General features: G+C 42.1%; 1 protein-coding gene and 1 non-coding gene across 3 annotated transcripts in view; one reads left to right on the top strand and one right to left on the bottom strand.

Moving 5' to 3' along the window:
* The window catches only part of ST3GAL3 (ST3 beta-galactoside alpha-2,3-sialyltransferase 3), a 175,381-nt gene that overhangs the window by 113,268 nt on the left and 37,202 nt on the right, over window positions 1-24,911 (bottom strand). The gene's annotated exons all lie outside the window — the stretch shown is intronic.
* Window positions 11,442-11,575, top strand: LOC139004688 (small nucleolar RNA SNORA42/SNORA80 family). The gene has a single exon (XR_011470533.1). It is a non-coding gene; the product is annotated as a small nucleolar RNA SNORA42/SNORA80 family (small nucleolar RNA).

Raw genomic sequence — 24,911 nt, forward strand, 5'->3', positions numbered from 1 at the left:
GCACAAAGTAATCGCATAGGAAACTTCTTTAGAATTGAATAATGCCAAATTAGAATAATTCCTAGATTATCTATATACTAGAGGCCCGGTGCATAAAATTCGTGCATGGGTGGAGCCCTCCACCTGGCCATCTCACCCAGTCCTGATCAGGGCCAATGGCTGGGGAGGGACCATGGGAGGGCTCCAGGGCATGTCCAGCTCCATCTCGCCCAGTCCCTATCGGCCGGACCCCAGCAGCAAGCTAACCTACCGGTCGGAGCATCTGCCCCCTGGTGGTCAGTGTGAGTCATAGTGACCGGTTGGTCGACCGCTCGGTCAGACACTTAGTATATTAGGCTTTTATGAAAAGCTAATATGCTAAGTGTCTGACCATTTGACTGGTAGCTATGACACACACTGACCACCAGGGGGCAGATGATCAATACACAGGTATGGAAACATGGAACAGACTAATGAATCTCAGAGGGAAGGAGGGAGGGGGGAGGGCAGGAAGAGATTAACCAAAGATCTTATATGCATACTAGAGGCTCGTGCACCGGTGGGGTCCCTTAGCCTGGCCTGCGCTCTCTCACAATCTGGAACCCCTCGGGGGATGTCGGACTGCCAGTTTTGGCCTGATCCCTGCAGGCCAGGTCAAGGGACCCCACCGGTGCACGAATTCATGCACCAGGCCTCTAGTGGGAAAATAAAAAAAATTTGGCAAAATTGCAACATTAAAGATTATCACTTTCAGACAAAATGTTTCAACCCATGTAAGGAAAACATGCAGTGGGCTGTGTTGCTGTTACTGTCCTATTCTGAGGCAGGACATTTGTGTCCCAGCTTGGGTATGTTGATTGTTTTAACTTTGTTATTCTTATGAAAATCAAGGATATGGCATCAGTCTTCAGGAACAGCAATGGCTTCACTGTCCCAATTTTAGTGATACTTGTGTTTGAAGAGTTTTAATATCTCAGGTATGTTTATTCATCCAAATTCCAGCTAGTTCTCTCTCTGAATATAAATAGTGAAATCAGGGTTATTGACCTAAATATAACGTACATTAAAGTTTGGGCCAAAGACGACAGAATGCCTAAGTAGGAAGACAAGATTCTGGTTGTCCCTCTTTTACTGGTTGACCAACTTTGGGCAACTCACTTATTTCTTGGGGCATAGAAGAGAAAGATCACCCAGCCCCCTTCAAGTCTGCTGTACATGTTCTACTAATAACCTGGACTTCATCATCTTTTTTTATTTTATTTTTAAAATTTATTTCAGAGAGGAATGGAGAGGGAAAGAGAGATAGAAACATCAATGATGAGAGAGAATCATTGATCAACTGCCTCCTGCATGCCCCTTACTGCGGGATGTACCCTTGACCAGAATCAAACCTGGGATCCTTCAGTCTGCAGGCCAACGCTCTATCCACTGAGCCAAACCAGCTAGGGTTGGACATCATCATCTTAATGTTTATCACAAATGTTTTAAAATCACCATGTGGGAGAAACCAAGATGGCGGCATAGGTTAACGCCGGAGTTTGCTGCCTCGAACAACTACTTCAAAAATACAACTAAAAGACCGAACAGACATCATCCAGAACCACAGGAAGGCTGGCTGAATGAAAGTTCTACAACTAGGTGGAACCAAGAATCAGAGGAGGCGCAGTGCTGAAGTAAAATACTAAGGTGCGGAGTGCGCGCAGCGTGGGCTGGTGGCTGAGGGCGTGGTTGTCTGTTTCAATCCAGAGGGAGCCTCAGACTCAGAGCTCCAGATCTGGGCGAGTCTCTAGGGACCCAGACTCAAACGGGAGAAGCAGGACTGTCTGGCTACGGTCCCTCCAAGGTTTGCAGCTGTTGCTGGGACAGAGAGGGAGAGCCCCTGGGGACGGACTGAGAGCAGCCATAACTGCTCCCTCCTCCGCCCTGTTGATCCCGTGGGACCCGCCCCGCCCAAGCCCTGCACTGAGGCATTTGCCAGATAGCCTCAGGCAAAGGCTAGATTAGCACCTCTCTAGAGGACACAAGTTCTTCCACTGCAAACACAGCTGATTATCACAGCCAGTCGGCCTGGAGGTCAAATCCCTCTTGTATTAACTATAACAATCAAGGCTTAACTACAACAAGACTGTGCACAAAGACCACTAGGGGGTGTACCAAGAAAGCGTAAAAAAATGCGGAGACAAAGAAACAGGACAAAACTATCAAGGGAGGATATTGAATTCAGAACCACACTTTTGAGGTCTCTCAAGAGGCTTCTAGAGTCTGTCGATAAACTTGATGAGATGTACAGGAAAACTAATGAGACCCTCGATGGTGTGATAAAGGACCAACTAGAAAGTAAGCATACACTGACTGAAATAAAGAATATTATACAGACTCCCAACAGCAGACCAGAGGAGCACAAGAATCAAGTCAAAGATTTGAAATGCGAAGAACCGAGAAACACCCAACCGGAAAAGCAAAATGAAAAAAGAACCCAAAAATTCGAAGATAGTGTAAGGAGCCTCTGGGACAGCTTCAAACGTACCAACATCAGAATTATAGGGGTACCAGAAGATGAGAGAGAGCAAGATATTGAAAACCTATTTGAAGAAATAATGACAGAAAAATTCCCCCACCTGGTGAAAGAAATAGACTTACAGGTCCAGGAAGCGCAGAGAACCCCAAACAAAAGGAATCCAAAGAGGACCACACCAAGACACATCATCATTAAAATGCCAAGAGCAAAAGACAAAGAGAGAATCTTAAAAGCAGCAAGAGAAAGAAACTCAGTTACCTACAAGGGAATACCCATACGACTGTCAGCTGATTTCTCAACAGAAACTTTGCAGGCCAGAAGGGAGTGGCAAGAAATATTCAAAGTGATGAATACCAAGAACCTACAACCAAGATTACTTTATCCAGCAAAGCTATCATTCAGAATTGAAGATCAGATAAAGAGCTTCACAGATAAGGAAAAGCTAAAGGAGTTCATCACCACCAAACCAGTATTATATGAAATGCTGAAAGGTATCCTTTAAGAAGAGGAAGAAGAAGAAAAAGGTAAAGATACAAATTATGAACAACAAATATGCATCTATCAACAAATGAATCTAAGAATCAAGTGAATAAATAACCTGATGTACAGAATGAACTGGTGATTATAATGAATCAGGGACATAGAAAGGGAATGGACTGACTATTCTTGGGGGGAAAAGGGGTGTGCGAGATGCGGGAAGAGACTGAAGAAAAATCGTGCACCAATGGATAAGGACAGTGGGTGGGGAGTGAGGGCGGAGGGTGGGGTGGGAGCTGGAAGGAGGGGAGTTATGGGGGGGAAAAAGAGGAACAAATGTAATAATCTGAACAATAAAGATTTAATAAAAAAAAAAAAAAAAAAAGAAAAGAAAAAAAGGAGAGGCTGGGAGCTTCAGTCGCCCACCAGCCTGAAAATGGCCCTCAGCCCCTCACCCAGACTGTCCAGGCACCCCAGTGGGGACCCCCCCACCCTGAAGGGGGTGTGGCCAGCCTGAAAACAGCCCCCAGCCCCTCACCCAGGCTGGCCACACCCCCATGGGGTGAGGGTCCCCACTGGGGGGCTTGACCAGCCTGCAAACAGCCATCAGCCCCTCACCCAGGCTGGCCAGGCACCCCAGTGGGGACCCCCACCTTGAAGGGGGTGTAGCCAGCCTGAAAACGGCCCTCAGCCCCTCACCCACGCTGGCCAGGCACCCCAGTGGGAACCCCCACCCTGATCCGGGACACCCTTCAGGGCAAACCAGCCGGCCCCCACCCATGCACCAGGCCTCTATCCTATATAATAAAAGGGTAGTATGCAAATTGACCCTAACAGCAGAAAGACTGGGAATGACTGGTCACTGTGACGCACACTGACCACCAGGGGACAGACGCTCAATGCAGGAGCTGCCCCCTGGTGGTCAGTGCGCTCCCACATGGGGGAGCTCTGCTCAGCTACAAGCCAGGCTGACGGCTGCCAGCACAGTGGTGGTGGTGGGTGCCTCTCCCGCCTCCTCAGCAGCGCTAAGGATGTCCGACTGCAGCTTAGGCCTGCTCCCTGCTGGCAAATGAACGTCCGCCGAGGGCTCCCAGGCTGCCAGAGGGATGTCTGACTGCCAGCTTAGGCCCGCTCTCCCGGGAAGCGGGCCTAGGCCAGCAGGTGGACATCCCCCAAGGGGTCCCAGACTGGGAGAGGGCACAGGCCGGGCTGAGGGACCCCCCCCCCCCCCCCGAGTGCACAGATTTTTGTGCACTAGACCTCTAGTGCTGCTATAAAATAGAAGGAACTCTTACCATTCGTGACAGGATGGATGTTCCTGGAGAGCATTATGCTAAGTGAAATAAGCCAGTAGGAGAACGATAAATATCACATGATCTCATTCATATGTGGAATATAATGAACAATGTAAACTGATGAACAAAAACAGATCCAAAGATAGAGAAGCATTGAAAAGACTGTTAAACTTCAGAGGGAAGGGAGAGGGGGTGGAGGGGGTAAGAAATCAACCAGAGGACTTGTATGCATGCATATAAGCATAACCAATGGACACAGACACTAGGGGGGTGAGGGCATGTGCGGGGAGTAGGGGGGGGGGGGATGATGGGGAGAGGTCAATGGGGAAAAAGGAGACATATGTAATACTGTATGTAACTCTTGAAACAATAAAGAATTCAAAAAAATTAAAAAATAAAATAAAATAAAATCACCGTGTAATTATTTATTTGCTTATTATCTGTCTTTTCTTCTAAAATAAAATCTCTAAAAACTAAAAGAAAATGGGGGGAAAAAAGAAAGAGAAAATGGAACTGACAGATACTAATGTGTTCAAACACATGGAGAAAGGATTCATATAACTGGGGAAGCATTTAGGGTTGCATAGCAGTAAGTACACATAAAACTAAGCAAAACAAAGTAAAACTATTACTGACTTTTGAAAAGAATGTGCAATGAAAACACTGTAAACATGGTATCCAAAAATAGCATTTTTATGGCCATAGTAAACAGACTGAATGTTGTTCTAATTATTTTAGAAGAATTATGCTAGACTTCACATATGTGGTAGAAAAGCAGTGAGTGTGACTGAGTACTAAATCTTCATCTTATACTATATAAAGTCTATAATACTCAAAATAGAAATATCAAGAACTGACAATATAAGTATGTTATTTAGAGATTTAGAGGAAAATACCAAACAAATTAGGTTAAAAGAGTTGAAAACAGATGCCTATTAGTGGTAGGAAATCAAGTCGTGGTGGTAACAGGGGAGTGCTTTTTTGTTGTTTGTTTTTGTTGGTGACAAGCCTTGAAGAACCGTCTCTGTGAACTAGGCACAGGCATAACTTTAAGAAGAACAAACACTAAATTAATTTGCACAATATTACACAACCTACAGAGGTAATAGGGCTGAGGCTTCAAATCTAATTGATCTAAATTTGTAAAAATAATTAGTCTAGAATAAAAAAATTAAGACAAAACCACTAAATATGCAGACCTTTGTTTGGACCCACGAAAAGGCATATTTAAGATAATTAGGGACATCTGAATATGGATTAGGTATCTGCATTAATAAAAAACAAAGATGCTAATTGACTGTACCTTTGCTACGCCCACTAGCCAATCAGAAGAGTATGCAAATTAACCCAACAAAGATGGCGGTTAATTTGTATACACAGGCGCCCAGCAAAGACTGAAGACAGCTTAGAAGGGAGCCAAGTACTGCAGAAGGGAGCCTAGCGGTGGAGAAGGGAACGGATCGGAGGTAGCAGAGATGGGAGGGAGCTGAGGCGGCGGAGACGGGAGGGAGCGAAGTGGCGGGGAAGGGGGGAAGCGAAGCCTGCCTCCGGCTTCGCTCCCTTCTCTGCTTCGCTCTGGCCTCAGGAAGCCCTATTCTTGCAGGAATCTTCCTGCAACAGGCCTCTAGTCCTATATAATAAAAGGCTAATAATATGCAAATTGACTGAATGGTGGAATGACCCATCATTATGATGTACACTGACCACCAGGGGGCAGATGCTCAATGCGGGAGCTGCCCCCTGGTGGTCAGTGTGCTCAGTCAGAAGCCCTGAGCCGGGCTCACTGCTGGCAAGCACAGTGGCAGTGGTGGGAGCCTCTCCCGCCTCCACAGCAGCACTAAGGATGTCCAACTGCCGGTTTAGGCCTGCTCCCCGCGCCATCAGTCTGACATCCCCCGAGGGCACCCGGACTGTGACAGGGCGCAGGACAGGCTGAGGGACCCCCTTCTCCAGTACACCATTTTCATGCACCAGGCCTCTAGTTAGACAATATTAAGGGAAGTTCTAGCCACTGCAATCAGACAAGAAAAAGAAATAAAAGGCATTCAAATGGGAAAATAAGAAGTAAAACTGATATTTGGAGATGACATGATACTCTATAGAGAGAACCCTAAAGATTCCACCAAAAAACTATTAGAACAGATAAATTAATTCAGTAAAGTGGCAGGATAGAAAATTAATATTCAGAAATCAGTTGCATTTTTGTACACCGATAAGCTGTCAGAAAGAGAAACAGAAAATTTCCCATTTACAATTGTATTAAAAAATACACAGGACCACTGGCTGATGTGCTCAATGGGTAGAGCATTGGTCTGTGCACCAAAGGGTCCTGGGCTCGATTCTGGTCAAGGGCATGTTCCTGAATTGCAGGTTCGATCCCTACCCAGTCAGAGCACATGTGGGAGGCAACCAATCCACGTGTCTCTCTCACAATGATTTCTCTCCCTCCCTCCCTCTCTCTCTCTCCCTCCCTCCCTCCCCATTCCCCTCCTCCCTCTCACTCTCTCTAAAAATCAATGGAAAAAATATCCTTGGATGAGGATTAACAACAACAACAACAACAAAAATACATAATAATACATTTAACCATGGAGGTAAAAGACCCATACTCGGAAAACTGTAAGACAGTGAAGAAGAGGATACAAATAACTGGAAACACATACTGTGCTCATAGTTAGAATTAACATGGTTAAAATATCCACACTACCCAACGCAATCTATAGATTTAATGCAATCCCTATCAAAATAGCAATGGAATTTTTCACAGAACAAATAATTTTAAAATTTACCTGGAACCACAAAAGACCTTAAGAGCCACAGCAATCTTAAGAAAGAAGAACAAAGTTGATGTATCATCTTACCTGTTATCAGACAATATGATCAGGCTATAGTAACCAAAACAGCATGATACTGGCATTAAAAACAGACACACAGATCAATGGAACAGAATAGATAGCCAATAAATAAACCCATGCCTATCTGTTCAATTAATATACAACAAAGGAGGCAAGAATATACAATGGGGTAAAGACAGATTATTCAATACATAATGTTGGGAAAACAGGACAGATACATGTGAAAAATGAAACTAACCACATTCTTACTCCATATACAAGAATAAACTCAAAATAAATTAAAGACTTAAATGTAACACCTGAAGCTATAAAATTCCTAGAAGAAAATATAGGCAATAAACTCTCTGACACTGCTCTTAGTTAATATTTTTTTCTGATGTATCTCCTCAAACACTGGAAGCAAAAGAAAAAATAAACAAATGGGACTATGTCAAACTAAAAGTTTCTGGACAACAAAGGACACAATCAACAAAGACAACCTGCCGAATGCGAGAAGATATTCACCAATGATACATACAATAAGGGATTAATATCCAAAATGTATAAAGAATGCATATTAATCAACACCAAAAAAAAAAGAAAAAGAAAAAGAAAGAACCACAAACTATCTAATTTAAAAATGGGCAAAGAACCTGAATAGACATTTCTCCAAAGAGGACATACCCATAGCTAATAGACACATGAGAAGATGCTCAATGTCACTAACTATCAGAGTAATGTAAATTAAAATCACAATGAAATAGTACCTCACACCTTTCAGAATAACTATCATCAAGAAATCAACAAACAAGTATTGATAAGAATGTGGAGAAAAGGGAACTCTCATGCACTGTTGATGGGAATGCATATTAGTTCAGCCACTATGGGAAACAGTATAGAGGTGTCTCAAAAAAAAAAAAAAAAATAGAACTACTTTATGACCTAGCAATTCCACTTCTGGGTATTTATTTGAAGAAATCTAAAACACCAATTTAAAAAAATATATGCACCCCTATAATCACTGCAGCATTATTTATAATAGTCAAGATATGGAAGTAACATTAGTACCCATCAATAGACAAGTGGATAAAGATGATATGGTACATATATATACAATGGAATATTACTCGGCCATAAAAAAAGAATGAAATCTTACTATTTGCAATAACATGTGTGGACATAGAAGGTATTATGCTAAGTGAAATAAGTTGAAGAAAGATAAATATGATGATTTTACTTACATGTGGAATATAAAGAACAAAATAAACAAACAAAACAGAAACAGATCCATAGATACAGAGAATAAATTGATGGTTACCAGAAGGGGAAACGGTTGGGGGAATGGGTAAACAAAAATGAAGGTATTAAAAAGTACAAATTTGTAGTTATAAAATAATCACAGGGATGTAAAGTACAGCATAGAGAATATAGTTAATAATCCTATATAATAAAAGCCTAATTATGTTAAGTGTTTGGTTGACCGGTTGGTCGTTCAACCAATCAGAGTAATATGCTAATGATATGCTAAGGCCTCTCAAATGCTCGCTATGCACTGGCCACCAGGGGGCAGACAACTGACCAGTCGCTATGACGTGCACTGACCACCAGGGGGCAGAGCTCCAACCGGTAGGTTAGCTTGCTGCTGGGGTCTGGCTGATCGGGACTGAGTGAGACAGGCCGGACATGCCCTGGAGCCCTCCCGTGGTCCCTCCCCAGCTGGCCAACCTCCCACATCCTTCCCCGGCTCTGATTGTGCACCAGTGGGGGTCCCTCGGCCTGGCCTGTGCCCTCTTGCAATCTGGGACCCCTCAGGGGATGTCAGAGAGCAGATTTCGGCCCGATCCCGCAGGCCAGGTCAAGGCACCCATTGCTTCAAGAATTCGTGCACCGGGCCTCTAGTATTGTAATAACCATGTATGGTGCCAGGTGGGTACTAGACTTATTGGATCCCTTTGTAAATTACATAAATGTCTAACTACTATGCTGTACACCTGAAATTATATCAAATAATACTGAATGTGAACTGTAATTGACAAATTAAAAGAAACTGTCAAGATCATCAAAAACAGCCGAAACCGGTTTGGCTCAGTGGATAGAGCGTCAGCCTGCGGACTGAAGGGTCCCAGGTTCGATTCCGGTCAAGGGCATGTACCTGGGTTGCGGGCACATCCCCAGTGGGAGGTGTGCAGGAGGCAGCTGGTCGATGTTTCTCTCCCATCGATGTTTCTAACTCTCTATCTCTCTCCCTTCCTCTCTGTGAAAAATCAATAAAATATATTAAAAAAAAAAAAAGATCATCAAAAACAAAGAAAGTCTGAGAAACTGCCACAGCCAAGAGGAGCCTAAGGAGAAGTGACAGTGAAATGTAACGTGAGATCCTGGATGGGTCCCAGGAACAGAAAAAGGACATTAGGTAAAAAACTTTACTCTGGCTGAGTAAAGTATGGACTTTAGTTGTTAAAAATATAATAATCAGCAGAATTAGGTACTACTAAAATTTTAGCAAAGATGTCTTCATTTCAATCAGTTCTTTCTCTCTGTATGTATACATAAATACATCTATGTGTACATGCATGTGTGTAAATGAAATATCTATCATACTAATGCTTTTTATATATTTCTGTATTGTGCTTTTTTTTATTTAACATTTTAGCATTACCTTTTCCTTGGGTTATTAAAAATATTTCATATTGTAATTTTTTTATTGTTGCCAGTATTACAGATGTTCCCCCATTCTCCCCACCCTTGATCCCTCTCCACCCAGCCCCTGCCCCCTCCCCCAGGCCTTCATCACACTACTGTCTGTGTCCAAGGACTATGCATGTGTACGTGTATATATACAAGTTCTTTGGTTAATCTCTTCCTATCCCCCCAAACCCTCCTCTCCCCGCTAAGTTCTGTCAGTCTATCCCATGCATCCATGTCTCTGGACCTATCCTGTCATATCATAATTTCTAATGCCTCAACACTAACCCTCTAAAAGGAATATATATATTTCCATCATTTAACTGTTTGCCCGTAATCAAGACTTCATTGCAAATTTGTGCTCATATAAATATAGCTGTGGTGAATAAAATTCGTGAATATTTTCTTAAATCAACTTAAAGAAATAAATTCCCATGTCAAAATGTGCTTTAAAAAGAAGAAATTAAGGAACTAGATAATGTGACATAATAACATGATGGTCACATTTTTAAAAGTTCTTATCTGTTAGAGATAAGAACTGAAGTATTTATAGTTAAAATGACATGATGTCTGGTATTTACTTTAAAATCCAATGCAATTTAAAAAATCCAAATAATAAAAAAAAAGATATGAATCTCTGTGGGAGCAGGGCTTGGATTATTCATATTTGCCAGAGACCCTTGGACAGGATAAGAGTCTTAAGTCATTTGCCATATGACATTCTTTCCTTCATCTGGGAAAAAAATGTACTTGACAGGCTATAATTAAAAGAACATGGTACCATTACATTCTCAAGAAATAACTTAGTTTATGAAAAAGGGAGGGAACAAAATAAAAAGTTGCTAAACCAAGTTTTTATACTGTCATGATAAAGTATCTATACTTATTACTTTGCAGTATTTCTATTTTTAAAGAAGACCTACACCTCTCAGTACCCATACTGAGAAAGGAAAAGTTATAATTGGTTGTCATCACTGTCATTCATCTTAAGTACTAAGAGTAGAAGGCATGGAGAAAAATGAAACACATCCCTGGTGGAAATGTAAAATAGTGAAGCAGCTTTGGAAAACATTCTGGGAGTTCCTCAATAGGTTAAATATAGTGTTACCACATGACTCAGCAATCCTACTGAGAAATAAAAATGTTACAAAAACTTGAACTTTAAATGTTTATAGCAGTTTATTCAGAATAGCCAAAAAGTGGAAGCAACCTAAATGCCCATCAACTGATGAATGGGTAAATAAAATGTGGTATATCCATACAACAAAATATTATTTTACCATAAAAAGGAGTAAACTATTGATGCATGATTCAACATGGATGAATCTTGAAATATTATGTGAAACAAAAGAAGCTAGTCACAAAATGCCACATATTACAGTATATGATTCCATTTATACGGAATGTCCAGAATAGGCAAATCTATAGTCATGGGGATGTAATATGCAGCACTGCGACTAGTTAATAAAATTGTACTGCATATCTGAAAGTTGCTAAGACAGTAAATCTTACCTTTTGTGACAGCATGGATAGACCTGGAGAGTATTATGCTAAGTGAAGTAAGCCAGTCAGAGAAAGACAACTACCATATGATTTCACTCGTACGTGGAATATAATGAACAAAATAAACTAACAAACAAAATAGAAACACATGCATGGGTTTGGATTTATGGCAGGCCCGTCCTCCTGAGTCTCTCACAGTACCCCATGCCAGGGCAAACCATGGCCGTGAACTATTGCCCAGTCTCTGCCTACAGGCTAAAGACAGTGAAGCAGGTTGCACAGTGGGAAAAAATAGGTAAATATAGAAACAGACTCATATAGAGAACAGACTGATAGCTGTCAGACGGGAGGAGGGTTGGGGGGTTGAATGAAAAAGTAAAAGGATTAAGCAAAAAACAAACAAACAAATAAGAACTCATAGACACAGACAACAGCACAGCATGATGGGAAAGGGTGTAGGGGAGGTAGAAGAGGGTATAGGGGTGATAATGGTGATGGACGGAGACTTGACTTGGGGTGGTGAACATACAATGTACAGATAATATATTATAGAATTGTACACCTGAAACCTCTATGTTATTAACCAATGTCACCCCAATAAATTCAATAAAAACGTTTTAAAAAATTATATAACTATGTGTGGTGACAGATGTTAATTAGACTTATTGTGGTGGTTATTTTGCAATATATAATATGAAATCATTACACTGTATAAATGAAATATAATGTTATATGTCAATTATACCTCAATAATAACTAACTAAATGAAAATAGAAAGAAGTGGGGGTGGGCGGGGGGCTGTTACCTTAAAAAAAAAAAAAGAGTGGAAGGCTGGTCACCACACCTCTAAGGAAACATGGACCCCTATGGCCATGAGGCTAACCATGGACAAATCTCTTTTTTATCTTCCCCTTGTAAAGTAGATGGAACTTGACTGCTTGATTTTTAAAAAAAATTTTTTTTTTTTTAACGAAAGCAAGAAAGAAACCTCACCAGCAGAGAGCCATTCAGTAACTTTTAAATTTTTTTTTATTTAGGGCTGGACGATCAGAATAGAGTTTCAGCTAATCTTTGACTTAGATTCTCCTATACCTATACTGTTGTGACCTCTCAAGACAATGCTGCAGATTAGAGGTTCACACATGTGTGATGTTTAGCCCACAAAGTATGTTAAAAATCCTATTATTCCCTCTCATGGCACCTCTAACGTTTTTATCGCAGATGTAACTGAATATTTACTTGTGTTTCATGCTTGTTCCCCCATCTAGATTAAAAACTCCAGGTGACACATACGGTCTTTTTCACTACTCTTCATTTAGCACAGTACCTGACACAGCAGACACTCAATAAATATTGTTGAATGATAACAAATGAGTGAACAAATGAAGTGGAAAGGGATCAGGAAACAGGCAATCTTTAGGAGACAAAAATCCTCCTATTCCCTTTCTCACTGTGAAAGAAAGGATCACATGAGTTGGTATAGAGTTACTACAAACATTTAGAAGCCTGTAGGTTTGGAATATCCACAGGACGCTGGGTTCTGCCACCCTTGAGGAGATAATTAATTCACTGCTTTATACAGGGCTTTCCCAGGCTTGGCCTTTACTATTCTAGTCCTTTCTCTGGCCCCTATCCTAAAATTCCATTTCACGATCAGCAATGCAAAGGTCCTGAACCTGCCTGAGTGGTGCTGTGTGCGTGGTGGCCCCCACAACACCCGCGCACACAGCGAGGCGCAGCCTTTTGGAAACCGTCCCTGCAAAACCCCACAGGGAGCGGAACAGAAAACAGCTTTGATTTTTATTAAAGTCTATTTTAAGGTATAGAGTTCCATTTTCTCAGTAAAACCAGAATGAAAACATCAAAAAAGTCAGAACTGGGATCACAACTACATTATTTTATATTTTATCAAGGATTCAATATCATCATATACAGTCCATATTAAAATTTACCCGACTGCCCCCCAAATGTCTTTTTTGTCTTTTTCCTCATATCTGGATTCCAATTACAGTGGGGCCTTGACTTACGAGTGTCTCAACTAACGAGTTTTTCGATACGAGCCGTCTCTCCGCCGATTTTTTGCTTTGAGTTGCGAGCTAAAATTCGGGTTACGAGCCAGCTTCAGATACCCCACGGCTAGTTGGCGCAGCAAACGTCACAGTGAACGTCACAACATCAGCCCAGCATCACGTGTCTCACTCGTTCACTGATTTGACATACGAGTAATTTGAGTTACGAGCTCTGTCACGGAACGAATTAAACTCGTAAGTCAAGGCCCCACTGTAAAGTTCAAAATGGCATTTGGCAATTTTGTCTCTTTAGCCTCTTTTAGTTAGGAACAGCCCGCCGCTTCCTTTTTTCTTCGTGTCTCTAACTTTTTTTTTTTTTTCAGAGTTTAGGGCAGCTGGCTTATATTTGATTATTTCCTCATGATTAGATTCTGGTTTACATTTTTGACACAAACACTGTAAGTGATGAGTATTTCTTGTTGCATCACATCAGAAGGTGTAGAATGTCAGATTACCACATTGATGATGTTAAATTTGGTCTTTTGGTTGTGTTAACCCTCAAAACATTTTTTCCCTTGTAATTAGTAAGTTAATAATTAAGTATTAATACAAAAATTTTAAGTTAATAATCTTAGTGTGATAATGGTACGTGGCTATGTAGGAGAATATTTTTATTTTTAGGAGATGCAAGTTGGAATATTTATAAGAAAATGTCAAAAACTGCAACTTACTTTCAAATAAAGAATACCTGAGCAACTCTAGTTGCCCACAAATGTGATAACCTAGATGAGATGGACCAATTCCTTGAAAGACACAATGTGCCAAAACTCACACAAGAAGAAATTGACAATCTAAATAGGTCTAGATCTAGTCAAGAAATTGGATAAGTTATTAATAACCTTTGAAAACAGAAAGCGCCAAGCCCAGATGGGTTCACTGGTGAATTCTACTGAACACTTAAGGGAGAAATTAAATCAATTCTCTACAATCTTTCAGAAAACAGAAGCAGAAGGAATACTTCCCAATTTATTCTATGAGGTCAGCATTACACTAATGCCAAAAATATACAAAGAAAACTACAGATCAATATCTTTCATGAACATATAGATATAAAAATCCTCAAAAAAAAAATCCTCAACAAAATATTAGCAAAGTGGATCTAGCAATGTATAAAAAGAATTATACACCGCAACCAAGTGGAACTCATCACAGGTATGCAAGACTGGTTCAACATTTGACAATAAATTAATGTAATCCATCACAGGCTAAAGAATAAAATAATATGATCACATCAGTAGATGCAGAAGAAGCATTCGACACAATCTAATACCCAGTCATGATTTTTAAAACCTTAGTAAACCAAGAGAAGAACTTCCTCAACTTGATAGATAATTATATACCAAAAAAACCTACTGATAACATCACATAATTACAAAAAAGCTAGAAGCTTCCCTTCTAAGATCAAGAACAAGGACAGGATGTCCTCTCTCGCCAGTCCTTTTCAACATGGTACTAGAAGTCCTAGCTAATGCAATAAAACAGGAAAAGGAAATAAAAGGCATACTGATAGGGAAGGAAGAAATAAAACTGTCTTTGCAGATGGCATAATCACCTATGTAGAAAATCTGAGAGAATTCACACACACTCACACACACACACACAACAACAACAACTCCTGGAACTAATAAGCAATTATAGCAAGGTTGCAGAATACAAAGTTAACAGACAAAAGTCAATCACTTTCCTATAAACCAGCACTAAACAAGTGAAATTTGAAATTTAATGCACAATATCATTTACATTAGTACCTCTGCCAAATGAAATAGTTGGGTATAAATCTAACAAAATATGTACAATATCTAGATAAGGAAAACTACAGAACTCTGATGAACAAAATCAAGGATGAACTAAAGAAATGGAGAGATAGATATTCCATGTCAATGGATAGGGAGACTCAATATTGTCAAGATGTCAGTACTTCCCAAATTGATCCACAGATTCAAGGAAATCCTAATCAAAATCCCAGCAAGTAGTTTTGTTGACATTAACAAACTGATTGTAAAGTTTATATGGAGAGGCAAAAGACCCAGAATAGCCAACACAATATTGTAGAAGAAGACCTAAGTTGGAAGACTGGCACTACCCAACTTCAATTCTTACTATAAAGCTACAGTAAAATCAAGATAGTGTGGTACTGGCAAAAAAGTAAACAAATGGATAAGAGGAAGAGAATAGAGAGCTCAGAAATAGACTCAAATAAATATAGTCAACTGATTGTTGACAAAGGAGCAAAGGCAATAATAATATGGAGAAAAAGATAGTCTTTTCAAAGAGTGATGCTGGGCCAACAAGACACCCAAATGCAAAAAAAAAAAAAAAAAAAAAAAGATTCTAAAGACAGACCTTACACCTTTCATAAAATTAACTCAAAATGGATAACACAAAACTATAACATTTTTAGAAGACAGAGGAGAAAACCTAGATGATCTTGGGTGGTGACTTTTAGATATAACACCACAGGTATGATCCAAGGAAGAAAGAACAGATAAACTGGACTTCATTCAAATTAAAAACATTTGCTCTGTGAGGAGAATGAAAGACAAGCCACAGTATGAAAGAAAACATTTATAAAAGATAAAAACTGTTATCCGATAAAGAACTATTATCCAAAATATACAAAGAAGTCTTAAAACTCAACAATGAGGACAAAGACAACCCAATTTTTAAAATAGGACCAAGACCTTAACAAACACAACTGACTTAAAGACCTCATGAAACAAGATATACAGATGGCAAATAAGTACTATCTATAAAAAGGTGTCAAAAGGGAATAGTACATTAAAGCAACAACGAGATACTATGCACTTACTAAAATGGCCAAAATCTGGGACACAACAAGACCAAAAGCTGATGAGGATGTAGAGCAACAAGAACTCTCATTCATGGCTAGTGGGAACGCAAAGCGATACGGCCACTCTGAAAGATAGTTTGGCAGTTTCTTACAAAACTAAATATACTCTTACCATATGATCCAGCGATCACATTTCTGAGTATTTATCCAAAGGAGTTGAAAACGTATGTCCACACAAAAACCCACACACGGATGTTTATAGCAGCTTTATTCATAATTGCCAAAACTTGGAAGCAACCAAGATATTGTTTAGTATGCGAATGAATAAACTGTGGTACCGCCAAACAACAGAATAAATTCATATAATAATAAATGCTAAAAAGAAATGAGCTATCGAACTATGGAAAGACATGAAAGAACCTTAAATATATATTGCTAAGTGAAAGAAGCCCATCTGCAAATGCTAACTACTGTAGGATTCCAATATATGACATTCTGGAAAAGGCAAAACTACAGAGGTAGTAAAAATATCAGTGGATCGAGGAGATGGGGGAAGAAATTGATGAACAGGTGCGGCACAGAGGACTTTTAGGGCAGTGAAATCATTCTGTATGATACTATAATGCTTTGTTTTTTATTAGACACTAGAGGCCTGGTGCACGAAATTCATGCGGGGGGGGGGGGGGGGGGGGGGAGGAAGGTCTCTCAGCCCAGCCTGCACCCTCTCCAATCTGGGACCCCTCGGGGGATGTCCGACTACCGGTTTAGGCCCCAGGCAGTCAGACATACCTCTCACAATCTGGGACCGCTGGCTCCTAACCACTCGCCTGCCTGCCTGCCTGATCGCCCCTAGCCACTCTGCCTGCCTGCCTGATCACCCCTAACTGCCTCTGCTTACCGGCCCGGTTGCCCCCTAACTGCCCCCCTGCCAGCCTGGTTGCCCCCTAACTGCCTCCCTGCTGACCTGGTTGCCCCCTAACTGCCCCCCTGCAGGCCTGGTCGCCCCCTAAGTGTCTGGAAGGAAGTCGGATGTCCGGAAGATGTCTGGTCGACCTGGTCTAATTAGCATATTACCCTCTTATTAGTATAGATTTCTCCAAAACCATAGAATGTTAACACCAAGAGTAAACCCTAATGCCGTGGTCGGCAAACCGTGGCTCGCAAGCCACATGTGGCTCTTTGTCCCCTTGAGTGTGGCTCTTCCACAAAATACCATGTGCGGGCGTGCACGTACAGTGCGATTGAAACTTCGTGGCCCATGAGCAGAAGTCGGTATTTTGTGAAAGAGCCGGTATTTTGTGGAAGAGCCGCATGTGGCTCTCGAGCCGTGGTTTGCCGAGCTGCAGTTTGCCGACCACTGCCCTAATGTAACCATGGACTTGGAGTGATGATGATGGGTCACTGGAGGTTCATGAACTGTAACAAATGTACCATCTGGAGGGATGTTGACAGTGGGGGAGGAGGTTAATGAACATCTCTGTGCTTTCCCTTCCGTTTTGCTATGAACCTAAAACTGCTCTAAAAAAAGAGTCTTAAAAATAAAAACTCTGCAAATAATTAGTTTCAAATAATACAGAAAAATGGGTGTCTATCTATCTGCCTAGATAGATAGATAGAGAACAATGCGGCAAAACCTTAAAATGTTAACTAGAGACTCTAGTTGAAAGGACTCTGACATTCATTGTACTACTGTTCTTTCAACTTTTCCTCTGGTTTGTAATTTGTCCAAAGCAAAAGGTTGAGGTGAAACAAATAAAAAGGATTAACGAAGCCCTAAGACCAGAGCATGCAGGGCAACACTGAGATGCCGAAGTCTGAGCCAAAATCTCTCCACTCTTTGGGGAAAAAGAATGTAAAAAAATCACAGGTAGCCCTAACTGGTTTGGCTCAGTGGATAGAGCGTCGGCCTGTGGACAGAAGGTTCCCAGGTTCGATTCCGGTCAAGGGCATGTACCTGGGTTGCGGGCACATCTCCAGTGGGGGGTGTGCAGGAGGCAGCTGATCAATGTCTCTCTTTCATTGATGTTTCTAGCTCTCTATCCCTCTCCCTTCCTCTCTGTAAAAAATCAATAAAGTATATATATTTTAAAAAATCACAGGTAGCCCTGGCCAGTTTGGCTCAGTGGATAGAGCACCGGCCTGCGGACTGAAGGGTCCTGAGTTCAATTCTGGCCAAGGGCACATACCTCCGTTGCAGGCTCCATCCCAGGCCCTGGCTGGGGCTTGTGTGAGAGGTAACCCATCGATGTCTCTCTTACATTGATGTTTATCTCTCTCTCTGTCTCTCCCCGCCCCTCCCTATCAATCTCTCTATCAATTGAAAAATATGCTCGGGTGAAGATTAAAAAAAAAATCATAGGCAGGGTGCAGCCAGAAGTAAAAAATATAGCCACTAGAGTTAGATTAGATGTCAATCTACAGTCTGAGGTAACTGAGAAGGCATTAACCTGCAGTTAGAACCCTCAAGCCCCATCTTCTTCCTCCTTTCTCACTTCCATTTTCCTACTTATGAGAGCATGTGAAACTAATTCAGAAATCCATTAATATAGTGGTTTTTTAAAAAAATAAAGGCAGTGTTGCCCTAACCGGTTTGGCTCGGTGGATAGAGTGTCAGCCTGCAGACTCAAGGGTACCAGGTTCGATTCCGGTCAAGGGCATGTACCTTGGTTGCGGGCACATCCCCAGTAAGGAGTGTGCAGGAGGCAGCTGATCGATGTTTCTCTCTCATCGATGTTTCTAACTCTCTCTCCCTCTCCCTTCCTTTCTGTAAAAAAATCAATAAAATATATTTTAAAAATTAAAAATTAAAAAAATAAAGGCAGTATTAGCCAAAAGAGAAAAAAATATTTCCCCATTTTTTCAATCTACTGACCAACTGCACTAAATGAAAATAAAAATCATTAAAATAAAAAACCACATAGAATAGGAAAGGGCACAGAGAATGCTGAGAAAGAGCAAGGCTTAAGCAATCAGAAAGGAAGGCTGGTTCTGTCACAGTTCTAGATTTCAGGAAGTTTGTGTGTCAGGGCAAAAGCGCATACACACAGAGGATAAACACCTGGGCTGCCTCGGCTAGATACGTTCAGTTTCAAGTGAACCGACTTCTATATTCCCTTTTTTCTTATTTTTTCTTTTAACTTCCACGCCCTTGGGGGAGAGAAAAATAATGTCCCAAATCTAGGAGCACACACCTTGAAAGCGGACAATCTTCTGTAAAACAAGAAGTGTCCATTTGTCTACGAAATCTGTTTTCCTGAAATTAATGGTATAATCATCCCAACTATACCCACCGTTAGCCTGGAGGGTGAAGTACTACGCTCACATACACAAAACACACAGCCACGAAAAATGGCCTAGAAAGAGACACCCCAAACTTTTAAGGATGGGATATATAACTTTTCTATTTTATTCTGTATATTTATTTGTTAAAGTTATTTAAATGAGCATGGCTTCATGTATAACTAATTTTATAAGGCATTGTATCTTATAATTTCAGACTATTAATGCTGTAGCATATGTTACACAATTTAAAAAACTTTTAAAAATGTGATATCTACATCAATGTGACTCATTATATACAAAAAGGGGGAAAGACAAGACAAAGGAAAAAGTTCAAGAGAAAATAAAATGAAAATTACCTCATATTGCCTCTGAACTTTAGGTGTTTATTCTAAAATGAGCCTTATTTTGTAATGGCTCAAACACAGTTTTATTAAAAACTATAATTTCTGAGTTCTGGTCTAATTTTTAGGTCACTGAGTCAAAAATGATTTCCAAAAAGATACCACCCCAAAATATTCCTTATTTAAATATAAATGATTTCCAAGAGTCTATTTTATATATTTTGTGGGGGTTTTTTGTTTTTGTTTTTGTTTTTTTAGAGAAAGAGAAACATCGATCAGTGGCCTAACACACGAGTCCCCATTGGGGATCAAACCCACCACCTCTTCATGTACGGATGGCTCTCCAACCAACTGAGTCACACTGGCCAGGGCAAGAATCTGTTTTATAACACATGGAAAAAGGTCTCTAACTTGTGTTCTAAACCAATCTATTTATTGCAGATATAGTTCAGCCCTCATTTTAGATATAAGATATATTCCAAATTTTATGTATATATAAATAAGTGCACGTACTTATTGCTCAAGCACCGAGCGGCAGCTGCAGGCCCCCATCACCCCTGAGTGCTTCACCACCTCCCCCTGCTCCTGAGGGGCAATCAGGGCAGCAGCCAACGCTCACACCTGCTGACAGCACCGCCCCGCTCGCACCTGCTGCTGGCGCCGGGCCCCAATTCCTCTGAGCAGTCAGTGCCATCAGCACGTGGGAGCGGCAGCATTGAGAGTGGGGCTGCAGGGGACCGTGGCGGGAGGGGCCCGGTGGGGGCGCGGAGGATGGGCCAACCCACCCCTGTGCCCACCTCAGCCTCGCAGCCCACAGTTCCTTTCAAGGTGCACAAATTTGTGCACTGGGCCCCTAGTATATAAATAAGTGCACATGCTTATTGCTTAAAGGGAAAGAGCCAGGAAAAAGTGGAGGATGGAAATGTCGGCGAGAACTGATGGTTAGAGACAATTAAATGAGGGACAAAAGAATTCCACTGGAAAAAACTGGGAGGGCGAAGACCTGATTGAGGCAGTCAGGGATGCAAAGCACTGAAATGCTGTGGATGATCGCCTTGTGACTGTGACAGATGGGGCTGCCAGGACAGTCTGAGATCAGAACATGAAGGGCTTTCTACGGCACAAGAGGAAGTTCCTGACACTTCCTGCTAGAGAGCAGAACTCAGAGCTTTTGGCTCTGAGACTGAACTTCACTTGATTTAATATCCCAAGGACTTGGCAAAGTATCTGGTATTCAGAAATGTTTGCTAAATTGAATAATTTATTCTCCCTTCTAAGCCACAAGAACAAGACAAGATGTTGTCAGATGTTTTGTTTTTAGTATTAACAGTCAGTCAGTAACTTCTCAAGTAACTTTCATTCCTATTCTCACTTCCAAGATAGTTTCTTTTTCTCCAGTAACTGTCTAGTCCTTTTATATCCCCCATGCCAGCCATGCTAGACTTTCCATAGTTTTCCAAATATGCCATGCTCTTTCACACTTTGTGCCTTTGCCAAAATTGCCCCTAATTTATGTGTTCTAAGCCAATCTATTTATTGCATATATATTTAAGCACTCATTTTGGATATAAAATATATTCCCAATTTTTATGTATATACTAGAGGCCCAGTGCATAACATTCGTGCACTGGGGGGGGGGGGGGGGGGGGGGCGGGGTCCCCTCAGCCCGGCCTGTGCCCTCTCGCAGTCCAGGACCCCTCGGGGGGGGGAAGCAGGCCTAAGCCAGCAGTCGGACATCCCCGAGTAGTCCTTAGTGCTGCCACAGAGGTGGGAGAGGCTCCTGCCACTGCCGCTGCACTCGCCAGCCATGAGCCTGGCTTCTGGCTGAGTGGCGCTCCCCCTTTAGGAGTGCACTGACCACCTAGGGGCGGCTCCTGCGTTGAGCATCTGCCCCCTGGTGGTGAGTGTGTGTCATAGCAACCAGTCATTCCACCTTCGGTCGATTTGCATATTAGCCTTTTATTATATAGGATAAGTAAGTGTGCTCTCTGCACTCCTCTTTATGCTTCTCTACTCAGCTCAGATATCCCCTCCACCGAGCAGCCTCTCCAGGCATTCTCTCCATCCCTGAATTTCCCCCGTTGGTGAAATACTGGGGCAGTTAGTATCCCTACCGCCCACATTCTGTCTCACCTGTACTCCACTCTGCTGCCAGTTATCTTCCTAAAATGCAAATCTGACCACATTCGTTTCCTGCTCAACATGCTTTCACCAGCAGCTTCCCTCTGGCACAAAGTCCAAACTCAGCATTCCATTCAAGACTGTCTCCTGGCCCTTTTCCAGGTCCCTACACCTTTATTCAGGGGATTCTTTCTGCCTAAAATGCACTTCTCGCCTATTCATTCATACTTCAAGTCCAGGCTTGAGAGCCTCTTCCTCTGCAAAGCCTTTCCTACACCCATCCCCTAACACTGCACTTCAAGATCAAATGACCCACTCCTTGTATAACGGTACAAGTCTTCCCTTCCTACGTGCCCCACAATCCCCTTCATTAATTTTTAATTATGGTATTTACTTTATTTTTAAATACTAATTAAGGAAGACTGTAAGATTTCAGTGTTTTCACAGGAGAGTAGGGGCTTTTTAGAAGGTTAGTGAGCACTGTCCACACAGCTCCACATCCCTCTGTCTTAGCATATGTAACATTTGGAGCACTTCTTTTTTAAACAGATCTAATCAGATTATAATTCCTCAAAAGTAGGGATTTGATCTTAAGAGACTAGTACAGTAACTATCTTTTTTTAAATTTTTTTATTTTATTGATTTTTTACAGAGAGGAAGGGAGAGAGATAGAGAGTTAGAAACATCAATGAAAGAGAAACATCCATCAGCTGCCTCCTGCAGATCTCCCACTGGGGATGTGTCTGCAACCCAGGTACATGCCCTTGACCGGAATTGAACCTGGGACCTTTCAGTCCGCAGGCTGATGCTCTATCCACTGAGCCAAACCGGTTTGGCACAGTAACTATCTTAATAAGTATAATTAAGTGGCAGTGAAATGAACTTCGCTGAGGAACTAATAAAGGACAATTTTAAATTCCAGGTACTCAAATAGAAATTCCAGAAGAAACTTCTGTGTTCTGGTCATTCTCCTCCATCCAGAAGCCCAGAATTTCCACCAGGCATCTCCATTACGTGGAAGGACCTTTAATGGCCCTGCTGCATCAAATATGAACCTGCACACAGGACAGAGGCCCTCGATACCGGCCTCCACCCTCCCTCTCCCAACTTCTGTCTCACTACCCCTCACCCACACCGTTCTTCATGTCATTGTCACCAATCATACTCGCTTCAGAAATACTGCCAATGTTCTACTTCTCTGGAGTCCCTTCCCCAGGTGCCAAATGCCACACCCCACCTGCCAGGGTCCCTGCTTCAGAGCTCCGCTTCCTCAAAGGCTCTCTGGATTTCGCTTCTTCCTTCTGATCTCTGACACACTTCATCTGGCCCCGTCTCACCCTTGGCTCCTTCCTGTGAGCCTCAGCGTTCAGTGTGCAAACTTCTCAGGCCCCGTCCCTCCCTCCTACGTGCCCCACACGGCCCAGAAAGCTGAAGACGTAACCAGCTGACACTCAGCAGTGGTACTGTTGAGTGACAGAATGTCACTGATATCTCTACCCTGGCTTCTCTCCCACCCACTCAGCGCTGCCTGGGTGGTATTTACATGAATCCCCGAAAGCAGCTTTCAGTGCTATACACATGAGCACTTCTTTGTAGTCCCTATCTCACGACTACCTCCATGTCACCATGAGGAAGACATTCCTGCTGTAGCTGAGGGAGAGAGAAGACCTTGTTTTCATAGCCACGTGACAGGATCAGAGGCTTTGCCATTTTCTTCTGTACCACTGAAAATAAACATAGCCCCTCCCCCCCCACACACACACCTGAAGTTATTTTGCCTTTTTGCCTTTCCTGAGCTAAGAATTCTTAAGTTTTCAGTTCTTTAATACTATGTTCCATCCCTTCTCTCTAGTAAAATTTTGCTTTCCCCAGTCTGTTAAAATACCCCCAGGTAAAGAAAACCATAATATTATGATGGTGGAAATTTAAATATGTAACTCTGGGAAATTAAAAAACATATAGTTTTGAAGTGTCTTTAATTCATCAGTAATGATGAAATCTGGCCACCACAAGGGTATGAGCAATATAATACTGTAGCAATGAGGGTTATATTCCTTCCTTCTCCTCCTGACCACACTACTGCTCTAGCAGATCCCCAGGAGATAGGAAGGCCCCGTGACTGGGGTCTGGTCAATGAATCGTGGTTTGCAAGACATCACCTGCAGGCCTGGCCCAGAGAGACCCTCTGCATATTCTCCAAGTTCTCGCCCCTTTCTCCTCTGTGCGCTAGATCAGAGGACCCAGTGGAGGATTCAAGGCGCTAGGAGTGGGCGGGGTTACCAGATGGAAGGAATCTGTGTCCCTGAATGTATGAGGTGGAACAGAACTCCTTCCCCAACCCCCACACATCTGCACTAGATTGTGACAGGAAAGAAAGAAACCTTCGCTGTCCGGCCATTGGCATTTTGGGGGTAGTCTGTAACAGGAGGGAGTCAACCCTGACTGAAATGACATTATCATGAATTCTTAAAGTTTAAAATAACAATTATTCCTACGTTTTACTTATAAGCAACTCTGTCTACAGCGATCCTTGGTTATGCCACACCAGCCATATTACTATTTTCCCTTCCAGGTGACTTGGGCACAGTGGAAGCTACAGTGTGCCCCTCAGATTGGAAGGACCGGTCTGCTGCTGGGATCAGCGCCAGCCCTTTTCAGGAAATGCCTTGGCTGAGACAGCTGTCTTGCCCAGAGTCATGTCTTTCCAGGGTGGCCTCCTCTACTGACTAGTGGTGTCCAATGACAGGTCAAGGAGAAACTACCGGTATAAAGGCACAGCCCCCTTCCCCTAACTCAGAAGGACTAGCCCAACTTCACATCCCTGCGGGGCTGGCTGAGACCTTTCTTGGGGCTGAATCCCAGTCCAACTTGTCCTCTGTACAATCATGCTTCCTTCTCCTCCCTTCCCATCCGTTTCCTTGCAGGATCATTGGTCCCAAAACCACTCCCTAATAAGCTTTCCACACTCTAATCTCTATCTCAGAATCACTTCCCTATGACCCAACCTGAGACAGGC

Source organism: Myotis yumanensis, unplaced genomic scaffold (genome assembly GCF_028538775.1).
Source record: "Myotis yumanensis isolate MYYU_CA2020_CCGP unplaced genomic scaffold, mMyoYum1.0.hap1 SCAF_2, whole genome shotgun sequence".
Classification (NCBI taxonomy): Eukaryota; Metazoa; Chordata; class Mammalia; order Chiroptera; family Vespertilionidae; genus Myotis; species Myotis yumanensis.